We start from the raw sequence: 17389 nt of genomic DNA on the forward strand, positions 1-17389 counted from the left end.
CAGGCTCAACTCATTAGCAATGCCAGCAAAGTGTATGCACACTTTTTTTACGCCACTGTGTTTGGCCAGTTTTGCCAACTGCAAATGCTTTTCCAATTCCTAAAGCAGACAGAACAAACTGTGAAAGATATAAAAATAAAGTCTCCAATCCAAACAATATTTAATTGTGTTATGTTAGAGCAAGAAAACTAATTAAAAATCTCTCTGAATTTGATTTGATTATTTTTTTCACAAAGTATTTTACATTATCAACTCGACAGTGTAACTAAAAGTCTCCACTCGCAATGCTGTAAATACTTTTATGCTTCCTGCTGCATATTTTTTTTTTTTTGATTTCCAACACATTTTTGCCATCCGAAATGGAATTTCTACAGCCGACACTCCACAACACCACACAATACGAGTAACAATAACACAAACAACAACATGAAGGCTATAAATAGTCGAAAAAGTGAAGTTTTGCGCCATGCACTGACAAATTGCCGTCTGAAGAACAAAAAAAAGGAATTTGAAAATCATTTGGAAAATGCACTTTACATGGCCAGCAGAAAGGAAAACAAATGTGTTAAATGCCTCGAAACGAAGTGCGAAGAATGCGCGGAAATTTGAAAGACATTTGAGAGTCTGTTAATGGCAGCCCATGATGGACTTATGCTAAGTGCATGACAGCGAAAAATGCGCAATAATTTGTGTTCCAAGTGAAGAGAATTCTTTAAATACATATATGCAACATTTTAGTGTTCTATGAGTGGACTTCAATTGGGTGGCTGTGGTTTAATAAACAACTATATACAAGTTTACCTTCCTACTTTCATAATCTTATCCCATAAAGATACTTAGAAATCATTTGCAATACTAAAGTAAACTACGGACTGCATTGCAAACATTTACAGACATCCTGTTGTATATGTATTTATTATAGAAATGTGCTGGATAAATTTCAGGAACATATCTCAAAAAGATCATTAGATATGTTTTGGAACCACTTCTATATATTTTTAGTATCATTGAAAACTAGCATTGACAAACATATTGTTATTTTCAATATGATTTTTATAAGCTGCTGTTTAAATTTTTAAATTTTTTTAATCAGATCCCTAAATATGACTTGGAACCACTCGAAAATCATATTTTAAATCATTCAAACTGCATTGACGGCATTAATAGAAATATTGTGATATACAATATGATTATAATGAGCTGTTATACAAATTTCATGAAAGTAACTCAAACAGATCCTGAGATATGACTTGGAACCCCCTCAGAAATCATTCAAGCCGCATTAAAGGCGTTAAAAGATATATTGTGATACATTTACAATATGATTTCAATAATATGATAATATGATTTGAATAATTAACCCAAACCGATCCTTAGACATGACTTGGAATCTCTTGGAAATCATTTTTGAATTCATTTAAACCGCATTGAAGGCAATATATGATTTTAATAATCTGTTGTTCAAATTTAAAGGAAGTAACTCAAGCAGATCCTTAGAAATAGCTTGGAACCAATTGGAAACCATTTTAGAAATCATTCAAAGTTAAACTACGAACTGCACTGAAGGCATTAAAAGTTATATGATTGGAATAATCTACTGTCCAAATTTAATGAAAGAAACTCAAACAGATCCTGAGATATGACTTGAAATCACTCGGAAATGATCATTTCAAAATCATTCAGTGCTAACATATTCTTTGCTTGCAATTTGATAATCATCAGTCGAATAAATATCGAGCTTTCTTGCTGCTGGGTGTGAAACTTAAATACAATAACGCAAAAGCGTACAATGGCTGTGGCATAATGTTAAATGCTCGATTAACGATTTCTTTGGTCCACGCACACAATAAACCGTTACATTAACAACAATGGCTGACCCTGAGCAAAGTGGAGAGAGGTGGGGAGGGGATACGTAGTATATACAAGTGTGAAAAGTGTGGTCAACTTACCCGTTACGGCATGAACAGCATGTTAATCTGGAAGTAGAAAGAGAGAGAGAGAGTGTGAAGAGTGAGAAGAGTGATAAGGAAGTAGATCATGAGATTGCTTAACTTGCTGCCCATAAAATGGGGGCTTCCAAAAAAATTGGGGGATGGGGATGGGGATGGGGATGGGGATGGGGATGGGGATGGAGTTTTAACTGTGGTATCAAGGGGATTTTCGTGGGTAAATTGATGTTGGCTTTATAATCATAAAAAATTCAATTCTCACCAAAATCACACGAAATTTGTTACACAGCATTCGGATGTGGCGGAGGCGGGGGCGTGGCAGGGGCTCAAGGGCTGGGGGCTGGGGGCGTGGGATTTCGCAAGGGTATTTTGAATGTTTTATGGTTTTGAAAACCAAAATAAAATTCATAAAATCGACGGGAATTCGCGCTTTTTGGGCGCGTTTTCGGCTTTGCGTTTGTGTATGTGTGTGTGTGAGAGAGTGTGTGTGTGTGGCACGGCCATTACCACACTTGCCACTTGCCACTTGCCACATGCCGAATGCTGCACAATCAAACAATAAATCTTTTTGTGTTTTTTTTTCTTCGCATTTCTGTTTTTTTTTTCTTTTTTGGTAATTTTTTTTTTTTTTTTTTTGTTTTTGCCGTTACACACACTAAGCTCATTTAGATTTATACAGCGCCATCTTTCGCTCACCCCCTCCCCACTTTTCGCACTCCTCGCCTCCCCTCTCCACCCCTCGCCGACCACACACCAATTCCCTTTGTTCAGTCTCTGATTTCAGCAAACTGTTTGGGGAATTCGCATTTGTGCTGAAAAGTTTTTTGTATTTCGCAATTGTTGTTGTTGTTGTTGTTGTTGCTGCTGTGCTGTTTTTGCATTTAACTTTTTTTATGCTTATTTTTTATTATCAGTTCCGCTTTGGTTTCGATTTTTTTTGGTGGGTTTTGTTTCTTCTTCTTTGTTTGCACTCGAAGTGATTTGAAAAATTATTTCAGGTTTCTTGTTTGCGTTTTCTTTTCGTTTTTTTTGTCATTTGTTGTTGTAAAGTTTATTTTCGATTTAACGCTCTGCACATTATTTGCCTGCGACTGTGTGTGTGTGTGTGCGTGTGTGTGTGTGCGTGTGTGTGGGAATGGGATTAGGCGATTGCTGAGATCTGCGAATCGGATAATGCATCAAGAAGCTTAAGTGTGGCTTTGGCCTGGGCAATTTGTCGATATGCGTGTGTAATAAATATTGCTTGAGTGCAATAACTAAACGCGAAATTGCCTATCGATTATCAGTGCAATCGATACATCTACTGAATGTAATGGATATTGGGGTATATAAAGTGAAAACATTTATATAAACAATTGTTAATTTTGCAATGCATCTTTGGTTCATCGATAACACTCAAGGTAGGGTACTTATTGATTATCGATTGTTATCGATAGCAAGGCTAAGCCAATGGTTTATTGTGCTGCATTTGAAGCTCTTCGAATGCCCTTTTTAATCAATGCCTAGCAATCTATAGACAAAAGCATTAGTTGACCCGACTAGTAAGCTATCGATAACACACATACGCAAGCACACACGCATACTAAGCAGAGGGTGAACCGGAATGGGGGGAAGCATATAAATCCAGAGAGAGAGAAAACAAAAGCGCGCTTAGGTAAACAATAACAAAACAAAAGGCAAGTCGCATTTGGCCCCATGGGCAACATGTAACTCTCGATATAATTCATGCTGACAAATTATCGATAAATTTCGAAACAAATAAAGAGCTAACAGAGTCGAAGCATAATGCATTGTTCTAAATAAATGAGAATCCAAATACAAACACAACACACAACACACAAACACAAATACAAATGTGACTGCGAATGCGAAACCAAATGAAAATGAAATGTAACTGCAGTTAGAGCAGAGCGATAAAAATGCAGCAGCAAACGACAAACAGCAGCAGCGACAGAGGCAGCGGCAGAGGCAGCGCAGCAGCAAAGCGACAGCGACACGAACAACAGATAAACCAATAACGAGCAGCAACAACAACAACAACAGCGACAACGAGCAACAGGACAAAACCACAACAACAAGAACAGTAAAGAACAGAAGCAGAAGCAGAAGGAGATGGAGAAGCAAGAAGAGCTAAAACTACAAATCCATTGAAAATCGAATCGCACGCAAAATGTAACGCAGCTTTGCAATTGCTTTTTTGCTGTCAGTGGAACAAGGCAAGCGGAACTAACCCACCACCTTCCTTTCTCTCTCTTGCACTCTCGCACTCTTTGCCATTCCCCCCCTTCCCCCCACCGTGTCCCCCGCGATATTGTGCTCAGCTTGGGGTTAATACTTATTGTCAGGTATATGTTACTATCCGCCATGTCGAGCCATTTATTTGCGCAATATCAGCGATTTCTGTTTACTTTTTTTTCTTTCATTCGATTTTTATTTTCCTATCTCCTTTTCATTTAATACCCTGCAAGCGAGGATACTTATTGAGTTATTAAACTTGTTGTATAACATTTAATTATAATTTCAAAATCATAATTAATAAATAGGCATATGAATTTACAAAAATAAACTAAAACAATATACAGCCTAGCAAATATTTCTATTACAGATACAGAGTATGTTTGTAGTCGACTATTTGCAGCAGTTGCTTGTGTTTCATGCGTAAGAACAGAACAACAACAACGAATGCACTGAGGGACATAAACAGGAATGCAGGAGTGTAGAGCAAGGGAGGGGGCGTACAAAAGGGTATCGAGTATCGCTTTGGGAGAGAAAAAGGGGCGAAGGAGAATGGGGAGGAGGAGGAGAATATGGTGTCAGTAATAACAATTCCATGAATGCGCAAATGCCAAGCGACGAAACAAATATAGAAAACTGATATCAAAACTAATGGCAAGTGAGCGCAACTTTTGTGTATGTGTGTGTGTGTGTGTGTGTGTCTGTTGTTTGAGTTATGTTCGCGTCTCTTTATAGAGCTAATGATAGCAGTTGTCTGTTTTGGCTCTCCCTTTCCTATTCCTCTGTCTCTGTCTCGCTGTCGCTGTCGTTGTTTGATGTGTGGACGCGCCTTGTCAATTACAGCCAGGTTATAGAATATCTCATATATTCACAGACATACACACATACATACATACATCCATATGTATGCAGTTATATATGCTATATAGTTTTATGTACGTCTTGGAATATTTCTGCCTTTGGTGCAATCAATTTCAGAACCTGTTGACAAGTCAAACGATTTCAATTGCACGCTAAATACTCTATGAAATTCCCAATCATTCCTATTTTCTTTACCTAACATCCTAAAAGTTTTAATTCCTTTTAGGAAAATATTCTTACATAAATTTTCAATCCGATGAATAATTTTATAAAAATAATTACGATCAAATCAAAGTTGTTGTTGTTAATCAAAGTTGTTATTCCAAATTTCAACTGATCTTTTTTATGGAGTATTTAATTTTAGTTAGGATAATTTTCTTTAAAAGTTGTCATTTCTATTCATAAATTTTGTATATTTTTAAAATAATTCCCTAGTATTTTTCATATTTCCTACTCTCCTATATCATATATATTTTAATTTCTCAAAAATTCGTATTTCAAATTTAAAGTATTTCAATCTCAAGTCTTTTTAATTACTTTAACGTTTATTTAAGATAATATTCTTTAAAAATGGTTTCTTTGAACGAAAATTTTGTATATTTCTTCCGCTATTAAATGTAGCTCTCTTATAACTTATTTATTTTTATATTTTTCGCTATAAAGTCTTTTTTAGATATTTAATATTTATATTTTAAAATGATATTGATATCCTTTCACGATTTATGCATATTTTTTTTCAAGATTCTTATGATTCTACTGCCACCCTAGGGCAGCGTCTTACTGTTTCAGTAAATATTGACACTAGTCGCAAATGGAGTAGCGAATTCCCTGGTTACATTCACTCACAGTAACGATGCTCGATGCTATTTGGAGTGAGTGTGGCAGTTGCTTTCCTGATTGTTGCAATAAACGTACACAAAACCAAAAAAAAAAGAAAGGAATATGGTAAATGGAAACTGTGACAGTTGTGTTTCAACGTCAACAGCGATTGAAGTATTTGCCATATTGCAACATTGAATACCACCATTTGCAACATGTGGCATGTAAGTGTGTTTGTGTGCGTGTTCGTGTTCGTGTTAGTGTCTTTTCATATTTCACATTTCACATTTTACATTTGATTTTGTTGCATTGCATTTGGCGTTGTCGATTTGATAGTGATAGTGTTGTTGCCCCAGGGAATGCGATGATTTTGCGTGCAGCAGGTGTAACTGCATTCTATACACTAAACTTAGAGTATTATCGAGTAGTTAAGACACATGTAACGCTTCATCCGGCTGGCTGTCTGTCCGCTTGTTTATAGTCAAATTAAACTCACAGCTATAAAGCTACTTTTTTTTAAACTTTGCATAGCTAATTTGTGGAGTAATATTGTAATATTGATGATGCAATCATCATCCGTCGTTCCGTCTGTCCATTTGATTTTATATAGATAACTATGTTGTTTTCGCAGCTAGGTAGCTGAAATTTGGATTAATTGAGTATAGAGATTAAAGACACTCAATAAGAACAGTTTTATAGGCAGCTTTTAACATTTGATTGATGAAAGAGTATTTCAAATGCGTTTTCAATGCGATTTTCCTACGTGCAACAGACCAGTTGCATCATACATTCATATGTGTGTCGGGGCATTGACTTCATTTGGGAAATGGCAGATTATTCTTTTTTTGCTGAGCTATCTGCAGCAATGGGCGGAAGTTGTGAGTTGTGTGAGCTGAGGGCGTAGCTGGGAAAAACAACGGCTGGCATTTGTAATTTTCAGCAATTACGTTAGAATGTTAAATGACCGCAGAGTCGAGATAGGAGAGAGAGAGAGCGAGAGCGAGAGCGTCCACTTTGCTGGAGGGTGTCGTAAATAAATGAAAAGCAAAGCCGTGCTAATTAGTTAAGAGCAGATTTTACCTGCTAACAGATTTGGTAGCACCTTCTGATGGCTTTGCTTATGCTACTCTCTCTTTCTCTCTCTCTCTCTCTCTCTCTCTCTCTCACACACACACACGCCGTGTTGCTGTCCCGTTCGTTGTGCTTTAATCCACTTGAAAGCAGCTGCCGCTTTTGTCGCTTGTCATTTTGCTTCGTTTTCTTATTTATTTCAGTTGCCAAAAGTGTCAGTGATAAATTTTGTTCATAAGTTTCCTGAGCTTCACTTGCTCTCCACTGATGAGAAGCGCATAGGGAGGCGCTCTCTTTAAGCCTCCGGCTACAGCTTTAAGCTCCTGCTGTCGTTCTTTCTCTCTCTGTCCCCCCTCTGTTCTCCCCCTCTTCCACTGCTGTTTGTCTCTCTGGCAACTTTGACAGTTGTCAGAGATGCGAGCGTGGTCAGTCAGCAGCAACAGCAGCCTCTAGATTCTGGACTAGGCGATTAACACACAGTCTCCATCTCAATCTAAGTCCCCCCCCCTCCCTCCCCACTCTCATTCTCATTCTCAGTCGCTGCGAAACTAAAGCAAAGTATTCCAATTGCCAAAAGTGCCGTTTTCCTTTTGACCCCTCGTTTCTGTATTTCCTTCTTTTTTTTTCGGTACTGTTGTTTCCCTTGGTTTCCCTTGGGTCTATGAGCTGCCAACAACTGCCACACACACACACACACACACATATATATATACACACACACATATACACACACATGCACATCAACTAATCGGGTGTTGCGTTTCCTCACGCCCCGAATCAGTTGTGACATTTCCAAGCTCAGCCACTCAGCGTACAACTCACATTCCTCCTCGCCCCTCGCTACTACTCCCCACACACACACACACACACACAACAAACTCTCTTGGGACGCCGCTCTCTTGGTCATTCAAATACCCAGCGATAAAAATTGAGCAATGAATATGCTAAAGAAAGCAATCAAACATACGAAATTTGTATACTCTACACAGAAAACCAAAAAAACAGTTCTAAAATCAAGATTTTGGTTTTAGTACTAAGAATTTTTGTTGGTCTAAAAAGTCCTCAAGAATCTTAATCTTACGATTTATAAATTTCTGATGTAAGATTTATTAATTTAATTTAATTTTTATCAAAAACATGTTTCACTGATTCTTCATAGACAAAAAGTTCTAAAGTTCAAGATTCAAGAATTTTGATCTAAAAAGTGTGTCAAGAATATAGAAAACTTAACGTTAGAAAACACATTTTGATTTCAAGAACATTTGATATAAGAACCAAGTTCTTATTTAGAACAAGAAAAATTCTTGTTTTAAGACAAAAATCTTAAAATAAGGTTAAAACAAAATATTAAACTGAAGAACTGAAAACGCTAATATAATAATAAATAAATAGAAAAATTAGCGCATTGCATTTTAATCTCTTTTCGATTTCTGTTTCAATTTCCAATTTCGCTCAGAATTTGGATCCAAGAACCATCTCTCTTAGACTTCAATGAAGAATGGTTCGTGAAAGTTCGACTAAATGAGCTATGAACAAAAACACTCAAGGCTAGATAAAAACTTCATAGGAGTTTCAATGGATAACAGAATATTCGAACCGAAATCTAGTGTTTTTGGGCCCTTGTTTTTAAATTTATGATATTTTTGTGACTAATGTTCTTGAAATGGTCTTATTTTAAGAAAACAATTTATAAGATGAATGTTCTTGATTTCAGAAACTGTTTATATGTTGATATTACACATTTACTCCCTCTAGAGTCTGTTGTCTTTTAAGACAAATGCTGGTGTTTTTTTTTTTTGTGTAAAAATCAGCTTAAAGTTCAAATTAAATCTTGCAGTCTAAACAACAATAATGATTTGATTTTTGAATTCTCAAAATTTCAGCATATTTCATTTACTTAATTTCTAGAGTTTTGAGTTGTAAATCTGAATTCCGAAATATTTTAGCATGTTTTTTTGAGATAAAAAAACAGAAAAAACAAAAAAAAGCAGCGCTAATTTCACGGCTTCCAACACATTGGAATTTCTTGCGTTATATTCGGCAAATTTCAGAGGGATCGAAGGACTCGTTTAGCTGCCATGACCAACTGCCTTTGTGTATGTGTTTTTTTTGGTTTTTTGTATTTTTTTGCTGTTGTTTGGTATAATTGTGCCTCATATGCTCGCTGTCATTGTGAGTGCGTGTTGCAAGGCTCATCACGTAGGCCGAGTGTTGCTGTTGCTGCCCTGCCCCTTGGGGCAAGGGCAACACACACAAATGGTGACAGTCACATGGCTTCCCACTTGAATACCTGGTCGTCGTTTCTGTTTGTTTGTGGCCAAGAGATTCGATTCGACGCGACGCGGCGCCACCCCACGCTCCCTCCTCCCTCCTATCCCTTCGTTCACTGCGTTCTCCCCTTTGTCATGCCTTTTGCCTTGGCATCAGCCACATGTCAAGTTGGCAACTCAACGCACTGGATTCTGACTCTTACTCTGACTCCTCTCTCTTTTTTGTTTTGCACATCGCCTCTTCCTCTTTATCGCACTTTGTGTGTGTTCCCCTCCTTTGACTCGGAGTAGGAAGCAAGCGTCGTTGTGCAACGCCTCGTGTTGGTTCCTGTCAAATTTCATTTTCACTTTTTCACTGCTCTTAAATAATATTTATTTTTACGCTCGTTTCACTCTTTTATTTTTTGTTAAGCATCGTTATACCCCGCACTGTCAGCGGTCAAAGGGTAGCTTTGAATATTTCTTTCCAACTTTTCATTTTTGTTAATTTTTCCAACTTTTAAAATAAATACACGGAGAGAAAAAAATCTAGATTGAAATAATCTGGATTTAAGACTTTTTCAATCTTAAAAAGAACAATCTTGAAATAAGATTTTTAAGTGGAAACAATTTGAAATCAAGATTTTGTTTGCTACATTTGCATTTTAAGATTAGAAACATTTTATTTTAAGATTAAAATCTTGATTCGAGAATGTTTTAATTTAGATTGAAAAGTAGAGTGCAAAATTTGAATTTAAAGATAAAGATTTTTTTTAGATTTTCAATCTTGATTTAAGAATAAACCTTCTTGGTTGAATTTTGAGATACAATTTTGATTCAAAATTGTATTCTTGATTTTAGCACGCTTTTTCTTTTTGTTTTTACAGGGTAACTTTCAGTCGTGTTGCTAGCTGTGATATTTTTGTTCGTGTCTCTTGTGCGCATATTTTTAATCGCTTTGCCGGAATTTAATAATTTTAAGTGAAAACAAAAGCCTTATGGATCGGCCTTTAATGATTTCGTTTGAAGCGCTTTTTGCACCTGAGCTCAGGCTGCATTTGTATCTCAAATTTCAGCTCGATTGGCTGCGCTGCCAATCGCCAAATTAAACTCCCGGGGAGGGAGAACGAGGCGAGGAATTTGATGTGTTTTTTGTGTTGAGCGATTCGAGTCGAGTTCGCTTGGGTTCGCTGCTCTACTTAAGTGTGTGTGTGTGAATGTGAATGTGTCTGTCTCTGAGCTTGAGCTTACTCACACTCTGGTTGCTCGGTTATTGTCTACATTTCATTTGAAACATGCATTTATCGGCTATTGTTTAGAACAAGAACAAAAATCTAAATACATATATGTTCATATAACAATAATAAAATCAAAAGCCTGCGGCATTTTCAACAAAGAATTCAATAAACAACTTTCAGACGGAGATTCCAACTCCCTCTCTCTCCCTTACTCTCTCCCCCTCTCTTTTTCTCTGTGTGTTCTGAGCTTATAAGCAATCATATGTAGATGTTATACACTTATGCCCTCTAGTCTGTTGTCTCTAGCCCGTTGAGTCGCAGCTTTTAGTCTCAGACATTGTCTCGCATCGTTTTGGCAAAAGTTTGCTGCATACGCTGCGTATACGCAACGCAATGTCAGCTTAAGCTTCAATTTCACCTCTTAAGTGTTCTTTAAACCCTCAAGAATAGCGGTTTAGTTTCGAACTCTTTAACATTTCGCCTTGATTTGAACATTATGTCACTGAATTGTGCTCCTTTGTTAGTTCAAGTTGTTATATATCGATATTAATACAGTAACAAGTATTTATGATTCCTAAAAAAAAGTGAGAAACAGAAGAAGCGAATATGGAATAACGATAACGATAGCGTTACAAATTGATATAAAGACAAAATAAGTTAAGCAAATGAGATGCGAACACATTTAAATTGCAATTTATTTTTAATTCATTTTGAATTATAATTGTGTAAAGAAAAAAGACCAAATAAACGATTTTGCTAGCAAAAAGCGATAACAATAACGATAAAAATAACAATCACGATGACGATTATTAAGAAGCAATCGCAATGAATTGAGCCAATTTAAATTGATATAAAGCTAACAAATAAGTTATGCCTTTTGCCCAGCCATTCTTTTCCTTTTCTGTCTCTTTGCATTTCCCTCGCTGTGATGCAAAAAAAAAAAAATACAGAAAAGAAATTACATTTTTCTTTAGAAAATCCCATGAACAATACGTTCAGCACGTGCGTGGCAAGCAAATGATGCAAACAGCGGCAACCATCAGACTTCTCCCTTCTGACTCCCATTTTTTTTCACTCTGCCTTCCTCGCTCGCCGAGGCAATTATCTGACAAGCTGACCATAAAAATGCTCAATTACAACATCACGAGTTAACCAACATACGACAGACACTTCCCCTCGTCCTCTTTCCCTCTGTCATATCAAAGTCTACCTCAATAACTTGTGAATTTGCCTCTCTCTGAGTTCATCGATTGGTCTAATAAACAAAGCTTGAGGTGCGGCAAAAAAAAAAAGCGTAAGCATATAAAGCGAAGCAGTCAATGCTTAGACTGCAGTATACCCTGTACTAAATTCATACTAAAGATTGTCAAACCCATCTTGGTAATAATGCATCTGTATAATTTTACAGGGTATCCTCTATCTTGGTAAAAATGCAACTTTATAATATTATAAAGTATAATTTAGTCGATATTAGTTTAATAGTGTAGCATAATTGTATATAATTGTACAGGGTATACTCTACATTTTTGAAAATCCGACTCAATATTTTTACAGGGTATACTATGTATTGGTAATAAAAAAAATTCTATAATATTACAGGGTATATTCTAGTCAATATAAGTTTTATTATGTACCAAATGCAGTCCCACTCTATAATTGTACAGGGTATAATCTATATTTTTGAAAATCCGACTCAATATTTTTACAGGGTATGCTATGTATTGGTAATAAACAAATTCTATAATATTACAGGGTATATTCTAGTTAATATAAGTTTTATTATGTAGCAAATGCAGTCCAACTCTATAACTTTAAAGGGTATACTCTATATTTTTGAACATCCGACTCTATATTTTTACAGGGTATTGGTAATAAACAAATTCTATAATATTACAGGGTACATTCTAGTCAATATAAGTTTTATTATGTACCAAATGCAGTCCAACTCTATAATTTTACAGGATATACTCAATCATGGTAAAAGTCTAGCCCTGTAATTTTACAGGGTATAGTCTATCTTGGTAAAACTGCAACTCTATAATTGTACAGGGTATATTCTAGTTAATCCTTAGTATAATTATATAATAAATACAGTTATATTTTGTGTAGCAAACAACTATATTTACAAAAATTGAGTTTTACAGGGTATCACAACTACAACACAGAACAACAGCTGACAAGCACTTTGTGCAGGTGTGTATGAGTGTGTTTGTGTGTGTGTGTGTGTGTGTGTATGCATTTCGTAATCGAAACTGATGAAAAGGCTAACAAACAAAAATCGAAGCGAAAAACTGTTCCCAATTTCAATTTCAATTTCAATTTGAATTTGAATTGAAATCAGCTACAGAAATCAGAGCACTCAATTGGCGTTACACACTTACACACACACACACACACTCACAGGCGCATACACCTACACTCACACACACACTCACTTGAGCACAGAAAATGCAACTAAACTATGTAGATGTGAGAGTGTGTGTTTGGAAATGCAAAAAAAGCATTTAAATGGTCCGAAAAACAGGACAAGAGAGCAAGCGAGTGCAGGAAAAGGGAGCAGCCGAGGAAGGGGAGAAAGATGTGGTGCAAAAGTAAGGAGAGAAAGGCAATAGAAGAGTAAGCGAGGTATTGTCTGTGTGGGTGTGTGTGTGTGTGTGTGTGGAACCTGGGAGACAATTTAATGCCGGAAATAGTTTTTCAAGCTATGCCTAAGCGGACAGAAGTTTAGGGGTGGGTAGATAGAGGGAGGGGTGAGGGGGGTGGGTTCGTTGCTAGGGGTACAACTGTTGTTGGGCTGTGTGACTGCAAAATAAATTTACTAATAAAATGCCAAATATTTTCGACCATGCCTTAAAATGTGGGCAGCACAGAAAAAGGTTATTCAATGGCATCTCAACTCGACTTTAATGTGTGTGTGTGTGTGTGTAAAGGGGCAAACAACATTTTGTAATGAACATATTTTAAATGCATGCCACGCACCGGAATAGCAACAACAATAACAACAACAACAACATTGGCAACAACAATTTGGGTGTTCAAATGAATCTGAAAATGAGCGTAATTTAGGCTTTGACCTTGCCAACTTTTCCCTTTACAGTACATTTTTGCAAAGCGCAGAGCAGGGGCGAGGAACGAGAGAGAGAGAGAGGGAGAGAGAGAGAGAGAGAGAGCAAGGCGGAGGCAGCTGGGAATGGAGTCATAAAACATTTTGTTGTCTGTCTTCGCTGAGAACGATTTCAGCTGCCAAAAGCAAAACACAAAAATGCACAGAAGGAGCAGCGAAACAGAGAGAGAGAGAGAGAGAGAGAGATAGAAAGTGAGAGTGGGGGTGGGAGATGGGAGATGGCAACAGGCGGCAAGGTCATGTGAAAGAATCGAAACCAAACCGGACCTCAAGACGAGACGTGTGAATGATGTGCACAACAACAACAACAACAACACCAACAAGAACAACACGAAAAGGGAAGGAAAAAAAAAACAGAAAAGATCAAAGCAATCGATATGCTGTAAAGGGACGCGAGAGAGAGCGGGGTAAACGAGGCAAACAAAAGGGGCGCAAAAATGGGCAAAAAATAAAGGAAGCATGGCAAAAAAGCAGTAAAGAACCAAAAAACAAAATAACACAGCACAACAACACAAAAATAGCAAGGAAATCGAAAAAGAAATCCCAAACTCATGTTCCATAGAAATGCAGATAAGCAGCTGAATAACTTGAAGCAGTCCAAGCGCAAAATATTTCCATATCACGAACACAACTTAAAGCTGCGTGTGCCGCAAGAACAAATATCCTTAAACAAATATCCATAGAAACTGAATGGCTGAGCTACTATTGAAAGTTTGAGTTGAGATGGCACAGAATAAAAATTAAACGAAGCACAATATAAGCAAAGCCTCTGCAAATAAAGATGATTTATCTACAGTTTTCAAATAACTGATAATAGCCGAAATTTCAGCTCAATAACTACAGTGGAGACTTGGTTTACTTAGACTAGTTGCACAATATTATAGTTTTTGTATAGGAATTCTTGGAAACCATCTGCAAATAAAACTGTTTTATTTACACTTTTTAAATAACTGATAATATCTGAAATTTCAGCTCAATAACTACACAGGAGACTTAGTTCACTTAGACTAGTTGCACAATATTACAGTTTTTGTACACGAATTCTTGGAAACCATCTGCAAATAAAGCTGCTTTATCTTCACTTTTTAAATAACTGAATATAGCTGAAATATCAGCTTGGTAACTATATAGAACACTCAGTTCTCTTAGAATAAATGCAGAATATTATACCTTTTCTATGAGGATTCTTGGTAACTCCATTTAAATTGCGCTTTATCCAAATTTAAGCTTATTAACTTTCCTCTAAATTTAGCTTCTCATTAAATTGAATTAAATTTGAAATTTTATATGATGAAATACTATTTTATCATTTAATAATACTATTTTCACATTTATTTAATCGCGGGTTTTATTCATATCTGGCGACAATTCGCGTATTCTCGTTTAATTGCAGAGTATTTACAAAGTGCGCAGATGTAAGCTGTTTTTTTTTTCGTATAGTGCGTAATTACCATTCTTGGAATAGGGATTTTGATTGAGATGTTGTTGCCATGTCAATCATAACTGATGGCAATCAATAAATATTTGCCGTTATTTATTGCATGCATATTCTTTTAATTACACAATCGCCATCTCGCCCTCTCGCTCGCTCACTCTCCTGTTCTCTCTGTCTTCAAGGAATGGCAATTCAACATCAAAGACATCTGACCCCCCAAAGTAGAGGAGGAGAATAAGAAGGAAAAGAGCAGCAAACACAAAAAAAAAAAAACGAAGAAACTGAAACTATGAAAGATACTTGGGGGCATGAATTAATTTAAAGCTAAATGCGAAAAGCAGCAACAACAACGACAACAACAACACAATAAATTGGGAAAATCTTTTTGGCCAACGGCGCAAACAACAAAATGGGAGAAAAAGCAAAGTGCCAACAAAGGGAAATCAGAAGAAGCAACAGACTGAGGATAGAAGAGGAGAGGAGGGCAGAAGTTTTGAGCTGGCAATTGGGTAATATTTCCCAAATCGAATGGAATGATTGAAGAACTTTGTAAAGTGCATAATGAAGGAAAGAGTCCAACAAAAATGCAAACAAAACAAAAATACACAGCTGAAAAATGTTAAAATAAATGAAGAATTGCTTGAAGGGCACAATGCTCCGATATAAATTAAATACATATGTGTTTATATAATAAATGTAGTCAATTTCATGCATACTACAAAAATGAATAAGCGCAGTAATATTATATTATAAAATCCACACGCTTCATATTTGTATAACAGAAACATGAGAAACATGCATAAAATATAACACATATCAAAGCGACTCCATGTGTTATATTAACGCATATCACAAATATTTATAAAAGTTTTCATACTTCTGCACGCAGTTATAACAGTTCACTAACACACCAAATGCAAAAGAAACGAACCGCAATTAGTTAAAGACTGCCAAAAGCCAGCTCTCCTGCTCTAACCACTACACACCAAATATAAGATGCTAAAACTTATGCTCTATGCACTGCCAGTCGTAGAATAGTGAGAGTGCGAGCGAGAGACCATATCAAAAGTTCACACTGAAGTGGTGTAAGGAAATTTTCAAGTTTTGTTGCCTGCCATTTCTGCTTCTCATTCTGTTTCTGTTTCTGCTTCTACACTTTTTGTGCATGTTCTTTTTTTTCTTTTGCGAGCTGACAGCAAAGTTTTTTGGGGGCGCAATTAAAAGCAAAGTGCTGCTTTGAAAATATACATACATATATAATGCGATATCAGAGTGTAAGCAATGAGGTACTACTATGACGCCATATAAAAAGTTTCGTAGAGAAAGAAACTTACCAGCTGTTTTGGCTGCTGCAGCGACGCTGACGCTGACGTTGGCGCTGACGTTCGATTGAATTCAACGCGTACAATATTGACGCTGACGTTGGGTTGAAGTTTATGACGATGACTTTTTTTGCACGTAGTTGTTGTTGCTGTGCTTTTTGTTTTGCTGCTCACTTTCAACTTTGACCGTTAGCTGGCGACACAAACAACGTTGATGGCTTCGATGATGGCAATCTGTGTGAATACAATAAAGAAAAAAGAAAAAATAAACGAGTTGAAAATTGTGCATTGTATATATTCGATAAAATTGGCGTTAAATTGCATTGGAAATTGCGTTTATTGTGCATGTTTTAATTAGCTTTCGCTGCGTTCGTTGATTGCATATTTCAACGTTAAAAATTGCAAAATATTCACCCCCTCCTCCTCCTCCTACTTCTTCTCACCATGCTTCTCTTTTTTCTCTTGCTGCTGCTTCTTCTCTTCACACGAATTGCCATTTTTCACTTTGCCTAATTTTCACACACACATTAAATTAATATTTTCACGCACTTCACGATTCGATTCGATTAGCAATAAAAGCGATTAAACAGAACGCAAATACAAATTAAATGAAACGAAATTCAATTTTTTTTTTCAACTTTGGGCCAGCCGACGACGCCGCCTGCGCAGCAGCTGCCCCGTAACTACTTGAAACTTGTTGATGACTTTGGCGCTTTGCAATTTGCAAGCAGTGCACTTGAGTGCAACTGTTAAAGCTCGCTCATTAGGCGCCTAATCGACTCGCACAAGTGACACAAGTGAGCGGCGAGAGAGAGAGAGAGAGTGAGAGCGTGCAAGGAGAGCGAAGAAGGAGCATGCACGGCAGAAGCAAAACTTGCTGCTGTGTTTGTGTTGTGTTGTGTTGTTGTGACCATTGCCTTACCGCGTGCATTCAGTCACTGGACATGAGATGAAGCGACGACGACAACGACAACGACAACGGTAGCGAGAACGACAACAACGGCGACAAAGCGACAGACGTTTCACGTTACGTGTTGATTGGCAGCCACAGCCAATTAAATGCTCTCTGTTCGAACGTGTGAGCGG

General features: G+C 36.9%; 1 protein-coding gene across 3 annotated transcripts in view; it reads right to left on the bottom strand.

The window, feature by feature from the left end:
* The window catches only part of LOC133847353 (uncharacterized), a 225834-nt gene that overhangs the window by 34059 nt on the left and 174386 nt on the right, over nucleotides 1–17389 (bottom strand). The window contains exons 1-3 of one of the 3 annotated variants that reach the window (XM_062282330.1): nucleotides 16747–16883; nucleotides 16316–16537; nucleotides 1950–1976 (exon numbers count right to left, since the gene is read on the bottom strand). The gene's annotated coding sequence lies outside the window, so the exon portion shown is untranslated. Of the gene's footprint in view, nucleotides 1–1949; nucleotides 1977–16315; nucleotides 16538–16746; nucleotides 16884–17389 lie in introns of those variants that run through there. The other 2 variants (XM_062282329.1, XM_062282331.1) reach the window with 2 other exon arrangements.

Source organism: Drosophila sulfurigaster, chromosome X, assembly GCF_023558435.1.
Source record: "Drosophila sulfurigaster albostrigata strain 15112-1811.04 chromosome X, ASM2355843v2, whole genome shotgun sequence".
In the NCBI taxonomy this organism is placed as follows: domain Eukaryota; kingdom Metazoa; phylum Arthropoda; class Insecta; order Diptera; family Drosophilidae; genus Drosophila; species Drosophila sulfurigaster.